Below are 15546 nucleotides of genomic sequence, written 5' to 3' on the forward strand. Positions count from 1 at the left end.
TGAGCCATGGCACCAGCCACCATTGGTCTTGACTTCCACAGACTATTCACTCAAGAGTCTTTTAATCATTTTTTCTATGGCAGGATTGCAAGATCTCAAACCTCCATTTTCACTTCTTCCCAAAAATGATTCAAATTCCTCATAGTTTAAGATAGGTTCCCTGGGGTTGGCACTGTGGCGCAGTAGGTTAATGCCCTGGCCTGAAGTGCCAGCACCCCATATGGGCACCAGTTCGAGTCCCGGCTGCTCCACTTCCAATCCAGCTCTCTGCTATGGCCTGGGAAAGTAGTAGAAGATGGCCCAAGTCCTTGAGCTTCTGTACCCACATGGGAGACCCAGAAGAAGCTCCAGGCTCCTGGCTTCAGATTGGTGCAGCTCTAGCTGTTGTGGCCATCTAGGGAGTGAACCAGTGGATGGAAGACCCCTCTCTCTCTCTCTCTCTGTGTAACTCTGACTTTCAAATAAATAAATCTTTTTTTTTTTTTAAAAGATAGGTTCCCCAAAAACATAAGAATAGGCACAAATGTATATTTCCTTTGGATTAGTGCCAAACAGCAACAATTATTTAATTAAATTTACCTAGAAGCTATTCAGTAAGACTTAAAATTGTAACAAATATTTTAAAATAGTTGCCTAGGGTTTCCTCCAAAGAGCCATGAGAAGGCTCTCCTATAAGGTAATCTCCATTCAGCCGCCACAGTGCTGTTTTTGACTGTTTGTTTCTTTTTGTTTAAGATTCACTTACAGGAGGGGCTGGCGCTGTGGCGCAGTACGTTAATCCTCTGCCTGTAGTGTCCCGGCTGCTCCTCTTCTGATCCAGCTCTCTCTGCTATGGCCTGGGAAAGCAGAAGATGGCCACTGCAGGCATTTGGGGAGTGAACCAGAGGATAGAAGACCTCTCGATGTCTCTACCTTTCTCTTTAGTGCTTTCAAATAAATAAAATGAATCTTCAAAAAAATTTTTGAAAAAAAAAAAAAAAAGATTTATTTATTTGAAAGAGTTGCAGAGAGAGTGACAGAGAAAGACAGGTCTTCCGTGAAGTGGTTCACTCCCCAAGTGGCCCCAGAGGCCACGGCTGAGGCAAGTGTAAGCCAGGAGCCAGGAGCTTCATCTAGGTCTCCACATGGATGGCAGGGGCCCAAGTACTTGGGCCATCTTCAGCTACTTGTCCCAAGCCATTAGCAGAGGAGCTGGATAGGAAGTGGAGCAGCCAGGACAGGAACCTGTGCCCATTTGGGATGCTAGCATAGCAGGCTGCAGCTTTACTGGCTATGCCACAGTGACAGCCCCCTACAATGATTCTTTCAAATGCAAGACAGAGATAAAATGACTTAATTTTAACTTACATAACGATCCCTATGTTAGATTCTGCACTAAGTGTCTTGACTTTTTTTTTTTTTTTTTTTTTTGACAGGCAGAGTGACAGTGAGAGAGAGAGAGAGAGAAAGGTCTTCTTTTGCCGTTGGTTCACCCTCCAATGGCCGCCGCAGCCGGCGCGCTGCGGTCGGCGCACCACGTTGATCCGATGGCAGGAGCCAGGTACTTCTCCTGGTCTCCCATGGGGTGCAGGGCCCAAGCACTTGGGCCATCCTCCACTGCACTCCCTGGCCACAGCAGAGAGCTGGCCTGGAAGAGGGGCAACCGGGACAGAACCCGGTGTGCCGGCGCCGCAAGGCGGAGGATTAGCCTAGTGAGCTGCGGCGCCGGCCTAAGTGCCTTGACTTTTTTAAAAAACAAATAGTCTCTAATCCTCCGCCTGTGGCGCTGGCACCCTGGGTTCTAGTTCCGGTCAGGGTGCTGGATTCTGTCCCGGTTGCTCCTCTTCCAGTCGAGAGGGAGAGGGGGAGAGGGAGGGGGAGGGGGAGGGGGAGGGGGAGGGGGAGGGGGAGAGGGAGAGGGAGAGGGAGAGGGAGAGGGAGAGGGAGAGGGAGAGGGAGAGGCAGATCTTCCATCTACTTGTTGGTTCCCTCTCCATATGTTCACAAATAGCCAGGGCTGGGCCAGGCCAAAGATAGGAGCTGGAAAATCCACGCTTCAGGACTTCCACGTGGGTGGCTGGAACCAAACTACTTGAGCCATCACCCACTACCTCCCAGGGTGCACATTAGCAGGTAACTGGATTGCAAATGAAGATAGGACTTGAACATTTGGATATGGGAGGCAGGCACCCCAACCGTGACTTAACCAGCTTCACCACAATGCCCAATACAAATTTATTTATTTATTTTGAGAGGTACAGAAATGGACAATGGGAGAGACAGACTGAGCACGCAACTGCTGGTTCATTTCTCAAACACCTGCAGAGTCTGCATTGGCAGGAAGCTGGAAGTAGGAGCCAGAGATGGGCATGGAACCTGTCCCTCTGACATGAGACATGGGCATCTTAAGTGGTGGAAACATCGCCTGCCCCTTCCTCTGTTTTAACTGTTTCAAAGGCCTCACTTGTCATGCAGAGGAAGATCCAAAGTCTCTAGGAGGGTCTACAGGACCGAGTATAAACTGGCTCTGCCTACCTCTCCTAACACTGGATAAACAGATGTGTACAGTGCACCATCTAACCCAAGGAGACTGTTAAGCTTAATGAAAGCAGAATTTGGTTTTCTTCACTACATTCCTAGTGCCCAATGTAGTGCCTATCACAGAAAGAGTATGCAAGAAATAAGTAGGGCCGGCGCCGTGGCTCAGTAGGCTAATCCTCCGCCTGCGGCGCTGGCACACCGGGTTCTAGTCCTGGTAGGGGCGCCGGATTCTGTCCCGGTTGCCCCTCTTCCAGGCCAGCTCTCTGCTGTGGCCAGGGAGTGCAGTGGAGGATGGCCCAGGTGCTTGGGCCCTGCCGTGGCTCAGTAGGCTAATCCTCCGCCTGCAGCGCTGGCACACCGGGTTCTAGTCCTGGTAGGGGCGCCGGATTCTGTCCCGGTTGCCCCTCTTCCAGGCCAGCTCTCTGCTGTGGCCAGGGAGTGCAGTGGAGGATGGCCCAGGTGCTTGGGCCCTGCACCCCATGGGAGACCAGGATAAGTACCTGGCTCCTGCCATCGGATCAGCGCGGTGCGCTGGCCGCAGCGCGCTGGCCGCGCCGGCCATTGGAGGGTGAACCAACGGTAAAAGGAAGACCTTTCTCTCTGTCTCTCTCTCTCTCTCACTATCCACTCTGCCTGTTTAAAAAAAAAAAGAAAGAAAGAAAAAAAAAAAGAAAAAAGAAATAAGTAGACGGAGGAAAGCAAAGAAATAGCATGATGTTATAAATTGTGATTAGACGTGGATAGTTGGGACACAAAATAGGAAATAAGGAATCGAAAATTTTAGCCAACTGCAAAAAAAACTACAATTGTATTCTTTAAGAGCTACAGAAGGTAAACAGAGAGAAAAGCAGGCAGAGAAATTGAATGGTCATTCTTGGTTATCATTGTCTCCTTGAACATCTCATATTTCTCTGCTGCAGCCCCTTAGAACTCTCTAGCCTTGGCCCTCATAACAGGAAGGTTCCCTAGCTTGCTTGCTTGCTTGCTTTTTTTTTTTTTTTTTTTGGACAGGCAGAATTAGACAATGAGAGAGAGAGAAACAGAGAGAAAGGTCTTCCTTCCATTGGTTCACTCCCCAAATGGCCACTACGGTTGGTGCGCTGCGCCAATCCGAAGCCAGGAGCCAGGTACTTCCTCCTGGTCTCCCATGCGGGTGCAGGGCCCAAGTACTTGGGCCATCCTTCACTGCCCTCCCAGGCCACAGCAGAGAGCTGGACTGGAAGAGGAGCATCTGGGACAGAATCCGGCACCCCGACCAGGACTAGAACCGCAGGTATCGGCGTTGCAGGCGGAGGATTAGCCTAGTGAGTCAGCCCTAGCTCTCTTTCTAACCTGAACACTTAAGTTCTTTCTTGTCTTCAATCACAAGATATTCTTTACATCTTCCTTAATATTATTTAATTCTCTCTCTGAAACCCAATTCACATTTAATGTTTGAACTATTATCTCTAGAGATCTCCTAAATCTGTAATTTCAATTCTGTGTGGTATCTAAAACTCACAATAATCTGGCTCTAATTTCTATTTTCAACTCGATTCCACTACTGGCAACATGAATACTACAGAAAACCGGTTCACTCAAAATCCCACACATTAAGATCCTGATTATAAAAATGAAATCCTCGGGCTGGCACTGCGGCTCAGAGGGTGGTCCTCCACCTGCAGCGCTGGCATCCCATATGGGCGCCGGTTCTAGTCCCGGCCTCTCTTCTTTCCATCCAGCTCTCTGCTACGGTGCGGGAAAGCAGTGGAAGATGGCCCAAGTGCTTGGGCCCCTGCACCTGCATGGGAGACCTGTAAGAAGCTCCTGGCTTCAGATCAGCACAGCTACAGCCATTGCGGGCATTTAGGCAGTGAACCAGCAGATAGAAGACCTTTCTGTCTCTCCCTCTCACTTAAGAAAAAAAAAAAGAAATCCTGGGGCTATCATGGAGCAGCAGGTTAGGCTGCCACCTGCAACATCAGCATCCCTTATCAGAATTCCCAGTGCAGGTCCCAGTTTCTCTGCTTCCAATCCAGCTTCCTGCTGATGCACCTGGGAAAGCAGCTGAGGATGGCACAAATATTTGTGCCCCTTCTACCCTGTGGGAGACCTGGATGGAGTTCCAGGCTCTTGCCATTTGTGGCTATTTGGGGAATGAACCAGAGGATGAAAGATATCTCTTTCTGTCTCTCTCTCTCTGTAACTCTGCCTTTCAAATAAAAAAAATTTTAAACAAATCAAATCCTGACTTTTTTTCTATTTAAAGAAGATAATGGGAGGAATTACTTTCATCTTTTTCATGTGAAGGTTCATTTTTATTAACCTGACACATAAAAATCTGAATAGTTAATCATCTTGCAGAGTCTAAAAATGGGGATTGTTGGCTTTGGTAACTAAAATTTCTGAGTTGCTCATTCAAAAGCAATAGTTTGTTGTTTACTTGCAGTTCAAAAAGTACCAATGAGGCATTATGGTTAGTGGGACATTCATACCTTTTTGATAAATGGTATTAAACAAAGCTAATGAGAAGATTATTGTAGATGAGGCCTGAGAGTGAACTGTATGCCAAGCACACACAGATCGTCTCACCTTCACAGAGGAATGAATGCACAACATGCTGCTACTTGATGGATGCAGGCCATTTTGACATTAGCAAGTCATGAAAATGCAACAACTAAAACTCTCAGGTGAGAACTTTAAAGAATACATTTTTATAAAAATTTATGAACTAAAAACTGAAACAGATTGAAATGAACTATGAGACACAGAAATATCACTTGTAAGGTATACAATCAATACATGGAAAAATCCAATGATGTTTTGGCCAGCGCCGCAGCTCACTAGGCTAATCCTCCGCCTTGCGGCGCCAGCACACCGGGTTCTAGTCCCGGTCGGGGTGCCGGATTCTGTCCTGGTTGCCCCTCTTCCAGGCCAGCTCTCTGCTGTGGCCAGGGAGTGCAGTGGAGGATGGCCCAAGTGCTTGGGCCCTGCACCCCATGGGAGACCAGTAGAAGCACCTGACTCCTGCCATCGGATCAGCGCGGTGCGCCGGCCGCGGCAGCCATTGGAGGATGAACCAACGGCAAAAGGAAGACCTTTCTCTCTGTCTCTCTCTCTCACTGTCCACTCTGCCTGTCAAAAAAAAAAAAAAAAAATTAAAAAAAATCCAATGATGTTTAAAAACGTAAGATTAATTCTTTTATGGTGTTCCTCTACTTGCATTCTCCAATAGAGAGAGAATGGCGCTTTCATTTCAGGGATTCTGTAGCCTTGGCAAGATCCTCCTTTAACCAGTTGTACTCCTCCATGTCAAAATGTTATTGCTTTGATTTATTATGGAAAAACTGAAAAAAAACAAAAACAAAAACAAAAAACCGTCTACTCCTAACACCCGAGAAGTGTAATTCTGTCGAGTAACTATAAGGTATGCAAAAAAAGTCCTTGGAATCTGCAAATGCGATGAACTGTGACCGGCTCCATGATATCCCAGGAGTACACCCACCCAGAGATCCAGGCCATCACCCTGCCCTGAACAGACAGCAGTGCTAATCCCACAAGAGCCCGCTGGTTTTGGCTTCTGAACAAGCTTTGATTCTAGCTTTCACCTATGCAAGGGCTGCAGCTGTTTCTTCAAGTGGTCGATTTTCTCCAGTAAATGGTGTCCTTTCTTTTTCTGCAAAACTGTGGACAACCTGTGGACCAAGGATTTCACGTTTTCCATCTCAGTGGTGTGTTCATTATTTAGATGTTCTTTCTTGGGGTACTACACATCATATGCTATTTTATTAATGACAAGTTTAAAATCTTTCATTAGCAAAATTCCCATCAAGGTGGAAGCTGGAATCTTATTGCCATCTGCTGCAGCTATGACACCTTCGTCTTCACTCTGTAGGTCCTGAAGGAATGAATCCACTGTTGACAATACTGGTTTGACTACAACTTGACAGCGCTCTTTTCTGGAGGGCAAAGTGTTATCAAAGGAAGGCCATGTTGATGATTAATTGTTACTTCATCAGGAGGCACCTGTACTACGAAGATGTTACTGGTAGTCTTCAGATCTCCATAGCGCTTCACACACAAAACCTGGGGTGGCAGCTGCACGGCCTCGGGAACCGGGGGTCGCTGCAGCAGCAGGTGTCACAGCCAGCAACCCCTGGGGGGGCTCCCATAGCATCAGCGGTGTATCCTCCTGGGGCGGCTGGAAGCAGGTACTGGCCATGGTAATTTAATAGGTAATTCAATATCAACTTCTATTAAACTTGTGTGCAAGCCCAGTGTTCTATATATCTAAACCTGTCCAACACATATCACAGATTGCATCTTGTGTTAACTCTTCATATACTGATAACACATATTTAACTAAATTATAAGCAACTGGAAGACAAAACTTAGACTTTTTAAACACATTCACATAACTAATCAAGGACTAATACTTCTTGACTGAATGCAGAAGAAATACTTTCTATGAAAAATACTGTCCAACAAATATTGTATATTTTTCCCTATAAACACTACAGTATACTTAAGTTCTAAGTGTTTAAATAAATTGTAAGTTATTTAACTTTCACAGTAACTGTCAAACTAGACATACTCATCTCATTTTACAAATTTAAAAATTAAGGCACAAAAGCATACTTGTCAGAGTCTCACAGTTAGGAAGTGGAATGAGTTCAAAAGCCAATCTCTGGGGCTGGCGCTGTGGCATAGCGGGTAAAGCCGCCACCTGCAGTGCCGGCATCCCATAAGAGCGCCAGTTCGAGACCCGGCTACTCCTCTTCCCATCCAGCTCTCTGCTGTGGCCTGGGAAAGCTGTAGAAGATGGCCCAAGTCCTGGGGCCCCTGCACCCACGTGGGAGACCTGGAGGAAGCTCCTGTTTCCTGGCTTTGGATCAGCACAGCTCCGGCCGTTGCGGCCAATTGGGGAGTGAACCAGCAGATGGAAGACCTCTCTCTCTCTCTGCCTCTCCTCTCTCTGTATAACTCTTTCAAATAAATAAAATAAATCTTTAAGCCAGTCTCTTAGTAACACTTGTGATGGACACTGTGATCTTGATGTAGGTGAGGCAGGGAGTCAGGAAGGGATAAGAAGCTAAAGACTGCCAACACCCAAGCCATGTGCACTGCCCCAGTCCTACCACCTTCCATGCTGATTCAACACTGCTAAAGACTCATTCTTCATCACACAGCTACATCTCACTTTCCATCCAGCTCCATGACACCTCTCTGGAGACCACCACTGCACTGCAGTCCGACACCAAACTCCATCTCCTCTGGATCTCTAATCAGGTGCTGTACCAACTCCACCCTGTAGGAGGATGCCCCCTGCCTGGGTGGGGACAATTTTCTCCAAAGGTTGCCTGCACTCATGCCTGAGTATAGGCTTTTTGCCTTTCCATAAATTCAGCTCTTCTGTTCCCCTCTACCTACAACTCCTGGTTATATTATTATGGTGCAAAGATAATAACCTGGACTAAGTTTAGCTGGTGGTCTCTATAAGCCCAGCCAGGGTTCCGGATCTCCACAACATAATCTGGGGATGGGATTCTCATTCCCGCAACAATCTGCTCTTCCACATCTTCCATCCCACCCTTAGAATCACCCAAGAACAATGAAGGACTTATTGTCTCTATTGGTGGCAGTGCTGCTATGAGATATTCCTCAGCTGTCCATGCCCTTCAGAGATGTGACTCCGCCTCTACACACACTCCTCCCTGCAGTAACCCAGAACCAATGACTGATAGGATGTGGGGCTACAAAGCCCTGGAAGCAACTCAACAACACCCTAAAGTGTCAGCTCATCTCCAGAACTCCCTGGACTGTCAACTGAGATTTCTGCTTAGACTTGAGGCTGCTTGATTTGTTTGCCCAACCTTTTGCTATGGTTTGAAGGTGTGTCCCTTCCAAAATTCATGCTGAAATGTAATCCCCATTGTGATGGTCTTAAGAGGTAAGGCTTGTGGTCAGCACTGTGGCCCAGCAAGTTAAGCTGCCACCTGCAACACTGGCATCACATATGAGCACCACTGGAATCCCGGCTGTTCCACTTCTAGTCCAACTCCCTGTTGATGTGCCTGGGAAACCAGCAGAGGATGGCCCAAGTGCTTAGGTGCCTGCCACCCATGTGGCAGACCTGGATGGAGTTCCAGGCTCCTGGCTTTGGCCTGGCCCAGCCCTAACCTCTGCAACTACTTGGGAAGTGAGCCAGCAGACAGAAGAGCTCCCTCCCTCTGTCATTCTGCCTTTCAAATCAATAAAATAAATCTTAAAAATGATATAGCAAAAAGGTTCTTTTCTAATGTCTTTAGAAGAACGGTTTCTATTTAATTTTTAACTAAAAACTTTATAAAATTTAGAATGAACTGTTTATTTAATTTTTTAACTAAAAACTTTATAAAATTTAGCCTTAATTTGTTTGACATTTTATATTAGAAAATAAATTTTATCATAAAATACCTTTACATGATAGGAAAGTTAATGGCTTCTACCATTCAAAAGACTCTAAGTGCAAAGTTCATATTCTTTCCACCCAGAGACTTTCCCTAATCTCCAGTTCTAGCATCACAGTTATACTTTTACAACTGTTTTGTTTTACTTGTATCTGTTGATCAATATGAAAAACAGAATTTAGCATTGTATTCTCTTGTGTTTACTCCTGTGGTCTCATTTATAACAAGTACAATTCCTCCCCCTATTTTTATTCTTTTATTTTCAATTGTGGTTGGTTAAAAAACAAAATTTACCATCTTAACATTTTTAGGTGTACACTTCAATACTGTTAACTATATTCATGGGGCGCCGGATTCTGTCCCGGTTGCCCCTCTTCCAGGCCAGCCCTCTGCTGTGGCCAGGGAGTGCAGTGGAGGATGGCCCAGGTGCTTGGGCCCTGCACCCCATGGGAGACCAGGAAAAGCACCTGGCTCCTGGCTCCTGCCATCGGATCAGCGCGGTGCGCCGGCCGCAGCGCGCCGGCCGCGGCGGCCATTGGAGGGTGAACCAACGGCAAAAGGAAGACCTTTCTCTCTGTCTCTCTCTCTCACTGTCCACTCTGCCTGTCAAAAAAAAAAAAAAACAAAAAAAACAAAAAAAAAAAAAAAAACTATATTCAGATTGTTGTGAAACCAATCCTTAGAACTTGCTCATCTTGTAAAACAAATTCTATATCCACTAAAACAACTACTCCCTACTTTACCCTATTCTCTCTTTCTCTGACAATAGCCATAGGAATGGATATGAAGATACCTCATTGTGTGTGTGTATGTGTGTGTGTGTTTAAAGATTTATTTATTTGAAAGGCAGAGTTAGAGAGGGAGAGGCAGAGACAGAGGTCTGCCATCCACTTGTTCTCTCCCAAAATGGCCACAATGGCTAAGACTGGGCCAGGATGAAGCTAGGAGCTTCATTCGGGTCTCATATATGAGTGGCAGGGGCCCAAGCACTTGGGCCATCTTTGGTTATTTCCCAAGTGCATCTAGTAGGGAGCTGGATTGGAAGTGGAGAAGCTGGATTCAAACTCATGCCCATATGGGATGCCAGCATGGTCGTTAGCTTACCTGCCTACTCACTGTGTTTTTGATTTGCATTTGCATGATGGTTAGTAATACTGGGCAATTTTTCATATACTAATGGGCCATTTGTATATACTTAGAAAACCTCTATTCAAATCATCTTTTATCTATTTTTTGAACGTCATTTTTGTAGCGCTGTTTTATTTTTAAATTATTAGCTTTCAATAATGTATTGACTCTCCATTAGGAAAGAGACACTTTTAAATTCACACTTCCCTTTCACTTTCTCCACAGCTTTATTTTTCTTAGTAATTTTTGCATTATAAAGATTTATAACATTATTCAACTCACAATTTTTCCTAACATGACTTTTGAAAGCATTTATACTAACAAATGCTTATGTAATTGTTCTGTACTTGAAGTGCCAAATAGTATGATTAGATATTCTCTACGCAGAACAGGAAAAGTAGTCTTTTTTTTTTTTTTTAAGGTTTATTTGTTTGAAATGCAGAGTAACTGGGGAAGGGAAGGAAGTCTCCCACCTGCTGAGGAGACAGAGAGATCAAGCCTCCATCTGCCAGTCTACTCCCAAAATTGGTGCAATGGGCAGGGTTGGGCAAACCAAAGCCAGAAGTCAGGAATTCCACTCAGGTGTCCTTTGGTCCACTTTATTCTGTTTTTAGTCATCTTGGATTTCTCATGCTTTCTGGTGCCTGTTTTGTTTTCCAAGATTCAGAGAACTTGTTATTTCAGTTTTCTGTCATCTCTATGGACTTGAGGAAGGAAGAGGTATAGACGTGTGGTCTACCCTATTAAGCTAGAAGCACCTGAGTGTTGCTTTTAGAAGGTAGGAATATTTTCATCTCTCTACTGAGATTTTACTTCTATTTAAAATATTCAATGAATGTGCCGGCGCCGCGGCTCACTAGGCTAATCCTCCGCCTTGCGGCGCCGGCACCCCGGGTTCTAGTCCCGGTCGGGGCGCCGGATTCTGTCCCGGTTGCTCCTCTTCCAGGCCAGCTCTCTGCTGTGGCCAGGGAGTGCAGTGGAGGATGGCCCAAGTGCTTGGGCCCTGCACCCCATGGGAGACCAGGAAAAGCACCTGGCTCCTGGCTCCTGCCATCGGATCAGCGCGGTGCGCCGGCCGCAGCGCGCCGGCCGCGGCGGCCATTGGAGGGTGAACCAACGGCAAAGGAAGACCTTTCTCTCTGTCTCTCTCTCTCACTGTCCACTCTGCCTGTCAAAAAAAAAAAAAAAAAAAAAAATATTCAATGAATGTAATTTAAAAATTATTACATGCATATAGAATATGCTATATGCTAAGCACTATTCTAAGTATTACAAATATTATATCCCATTAAATCCTTATAACATCATCTCAGATATTATCCCCATTTTATAGATGAGGAAATTAAGTTACAGAGAAGTAGCACACATATAAGAATTCAGCACACAACTGATAAGTAATTGATAGAGAGCAGATTCAAACCCAGGAATCCACCATTATACAGTTGGCTGTCTCTTATATTCCATTCATTCTTTTTGGAATTTTTTTAATTAAACAATTTATTGATTTGGGATGGAAAGAGACACACAGAGAAAGACAGTTGCAGAGAGAGCTCCTACCCACTGGATTGCTTCCCAAGTGTAGCCCCCTATTTCTACATTTCCCTGCGCCTTCCTTAGAGTCTCTATGTGATAGCTCTGTTCACTCAACTTCCATTAATTAAACTTCCACTCTGGGCCAGACACTGCTTCACATATTGATGATACAGCAGTAAGTAAACAATGCCTCAAGGTGTACACTTAGGGGAAACATATTAAAGATATATATTTGATTTATGTATGTTCAGAATGTGCTTTATCTGAAGAACAAAGAAAATTAATAGCTTCATATACTAAGGTAGGCTTATTTATTAAATTATTTTAAATGTATTTGTTTTTTAAAAAATATTTATTTGAAAAGTAGAGTAACTCAGAGAGAAAGGGAGAGACAAACAGAGAGGAAAATAGATCTTCCACCCACTTGTTCACTCCCCAAATGGCCACAATAATCAGGGCTGGTCCCAGTGAAACTCAGGAGCCTGGAACTCCATCTGAGTATCCCATGTGGGTGGCAGGGGCCCAAGCACTTATTCCATTATCTGCTACCTTCCCAGCCACATTAGCAAGGAGCTGGTGTTACAAGTAGTAGCTTAACCCACTGTGCCATAACACCTGCCCTATTTATTTTTGTTTTTGTTTGCAAGGCAGAGAGTGAGTCAGGGAAAGGAGGGAAGGAGAGATCTCCCATGTTCTGGCTCACTCCCCAAATGCCTGCAATAGCCAAGGCTAGGCCAGACCAAAGTTGGGAACTATAAACTCCCTCTGGTCTTCCTATGTGGGTGGCAGAGACCCAAGTACTCGGGAAATCACTCCCTGCCTTCCAGGGAGTATATTAGCGGGAAGACAGAATAAGAAGCAGAGCTAGGACTGCAATTCAGGCAGTCTGACAAGGGATGCAGGTCCCAATCACATCGTAACTGTTGCACTAAAGTAGAATATTTTAATTTCCCAGATAAGGATTTCATTTTTCACTGGCCAGTCTCTTAAAAGTGAAAATAACTATCTGGGTCCACTAAGTTCTGGTCAAAAAAGATCACTTGAGAGGCCAATGCTGTGCCATAGCTGGTAAAGCCACTGCCAGCAGAGCTGGCATCCCATATGGGCACTGGTTCGAGTCCCAGCTTCTCTGCTTTCAATACAGCTCTCTGCCATGGCCTGTGAAAGCAGCAGAGCATGGCCCAACTCCTTGGGCCTCTGCACCCATGTCGGAGACCTGGAAGAAGCTCCTGGCTCCTGGCTTCGGATCAGTGCAGCTCTGGCCGTTGTGGCCATCAGGGAAGTGAACCAGTGGATGGAAGAGCTCTTTCTCTGCCTCTACCTCTCTGTAACTCTGCCTTTCAAATAAATAAATAAATCTTAAAAAAAATAAAAAAAAAAAAGAGGTCACAATAGAAGGCAACATTCCATGATCCCAGAATTGGACCCACACTAGGCACCGAGTCTGCCAGAGCCTTGATCTTAGACTTACCAAGTGCCAGAACTGTGAGAAGTGAATTTCTGCTGTTCACAAGCTACCCAGTCTGTACTTTTTGGTTATAGCAACCTGAACAGACTAAGATGGAAGTGTGGATTCTGCTGTGGAAAGTGGTATCTCAAGCTATTAGCATTATTCAGGAGCGCTCTGAAAACTGACAGCTGTGGCAGAGAAAAGGAGGAAGCAAGTTATCTTAGTTTCTTTGTGCTGCTCCAGCAAAATGCCATAGAATAAGTAAGTTGATAAGGAACAGGAGTTTATTTCTCATAGTTCAAGATCAAGGCACCAGCAGGGTTTTGCGTCTGGTAAGGGGCTCGATTTCTTCTTCCAAGATCGCACCTTGTTGCTGCATCTCCAGAGGAGACAAAGGCTGTGCTTTCACACGGTGGGAGGGATGGAAGGGCAAAAAGGGCCTAAGCTATTTCCCTACAGCCCCTTCCTAAGGAACTAATCCAGCCCTTAGGATTCAATCCCTACCCAAAAGATCTGACCTTTTTAAGATTTTTTTTTTTTAATTTGAAAAGCAGAGTAACATACACACACACAGGGAGAAAGAGAGAAAGAAGTTTCATCCAGTGGTTCACTCCTCAAATGGCTGCAACAGCTAGGTGTGGGCCAAGTCAAAGCCAGGAGCCAGAAATTCCATCCAGGTCTCCTATGTGGGTGGCAGGGTTTCAAGCTCTCACTGGCCCCTGCAGCAGTCTTTCTTTTAAAGCATCCTCTAGGATGGGGCTGGTGTATCAGTGTCGTGGGTTAAGCTGTTGTCTGTGGCACTGGATACCACATCGAGTGCCAACTGGAGTCCCTCTGCTCCACTTCCAATCCACCTCCCTGTTTGTTAATGTACCTGGGAAGGCAGGGTTAGATGGCTCAAGGACCTGGGCCCCTGCTAGCCACGTCGGAGACCAGGATGGAGTTCCTGGCTCCTGGTTTCGATCTGGCCAGGTTTCGCTCCTGGCCCACACCTGGCTGTTGCAGCCATTTGGAAAGTGAACCCAGCAGATGGAAGATCAAGCTGTTTGCCTTGCAAATAAACAAATATTTAAAAAATAAAGTGCACACACACGCATGTGCATACATACACACACACACACACACACACACAGTACCCTCCAGGTTACTAGGATGAGGATGTAAGGGTTGGGAGAAAATATTTTAGGATTAAATTAGAAAAGAAGCGGGATGTGGGGGTCTGGGGGTGGGTAATGTTTAAACTAGCAGTTAAGATGCTGGTTAAAAGGACTGTGTTCCTCACTGAAGTACCTGGGTTCCATTCCCACCTCTTGTTAGTGTGGACCATGAGAGGCAGCAGTGATGGCTTTGAGTGGTTGGGCTCCTGCCTCCTACGTGGGAGACCCAGATAGAGTTCTGGGTTCCTGGCTTTGGTCTGGCTCAGCTCCAGCAGCTGTGTTCATTTGGGGAGTGAACCAGTGGATGAAAGATCGATATCTCTCTCTCTCTCTCTCTGCCTCTCAAATAAATAAAAATATCCTTTGAGAGACTCAGTGAAGGAATGATGCTTAACCAACTACTGTTCCTTAAGTTCCAGAACTAAAACATTTAAGGGAGTTTTTATAAACACTTCTCAAGTAATTAAGTAACTGAGAAAGCACCATGTTCATAACACTTCACAATCATCAGATGCTTATTACAGTATCAAACCTAGAAATGAGCTGCAAAACAAAGCTACACTCTGAAGGTATAAAACAAATTAATGATTTTTCCTGGTTTAACTTTAAGCAATAGTTAAATCATTTTACCAAAAATTAACATAAAGTATTTATCTGATCTACAATACACTAGAGTCTGCTTTTCCACAAAGTTTTCCAAAGTGTATAAATTTAAATAGTTTTACCTGAATTTGGGGGAAAAGGCAGCATTTTTTTTTTTTTTTTTTTTTTGACAGGCAGAGTGGACAGTGAAAGAGAGAGACAGAGAGAAAGGTCTTCCTTTGCTGTTGGTTCACCCTCCAATGACGGCCACGGCCGGCACGCTGCAGCCGGCGCACCGCGCTGATCCGATGGCAGGAGCCAGGTGCTTCTCCTGGTCTCCCATGGGGTGCAGGGCCCAAGCACTTGGGCCATCCTCCACTGCCTTCCCAGGCCACAGCAGAGAGCTGGCCTGGAAGAGGGGCAACCGGGACAGAATCCGGCGCTCCGACCGGGACTAGAACCCGGGGTGCCAGCGCTGCAAGGCGGAGGATTAGTCTAGTGAGCCGCGGCGCCAGCCAGAAGATGGTATCTTAAGCATCAATGTTCCTATATTCTAAAACATAGAATCTAAAGTTTTCCTTGACACCAATTTCTTTTAAAAATAAACCCAAAAGGGGCCAGCATAGTGTCGCTGCAGGTTGGGCCACTGTGATGCCGGTATCCCATATGGGTGCTGGTTTGAGTCCTGGTTCTCTACTTCCAATCCAGCTCCCTGCTGATGGCCTGGGAAGGCAGCAGAAGATGACTC

At 45.6% G+C, this 15546-nt stretch overlaps 1 protein-coding gene and 1 pseudogene across 2 annotated transcripts in view; both read right to left on the reverse strand.

Moving 5' to 3' along the window:
* The window catches only part of PRKCI (protein kinase C iota), a 122846-nt gene that overhangs the window by 63879 nt on the left and 43421 nt on the right, over positions 1-15546 (reverse strand). The gene's annotated exons all lie outside the window — the stretch shown is intronic.
* Positions 2917-6639, reverse strand: LOC108177879 (calcium uniporter regulatory subunit MCUb, mitochondrial pseudogene; annotated as a pseudogene).

This window comes from Oryctolagus cuniculus, chromosome 4 (genome assembly GCF_964237555.1).
Source record: "Oryctolagus cuniculus chromosome 4, mOryCun1.1, whole genome shotgun sequence".
NCBI lineage: Eukaryota > Metazoa > Chordata > Mammalia > Lagomorpha > Leporidae > Oryctolagus > Oryctolagus cuniculus.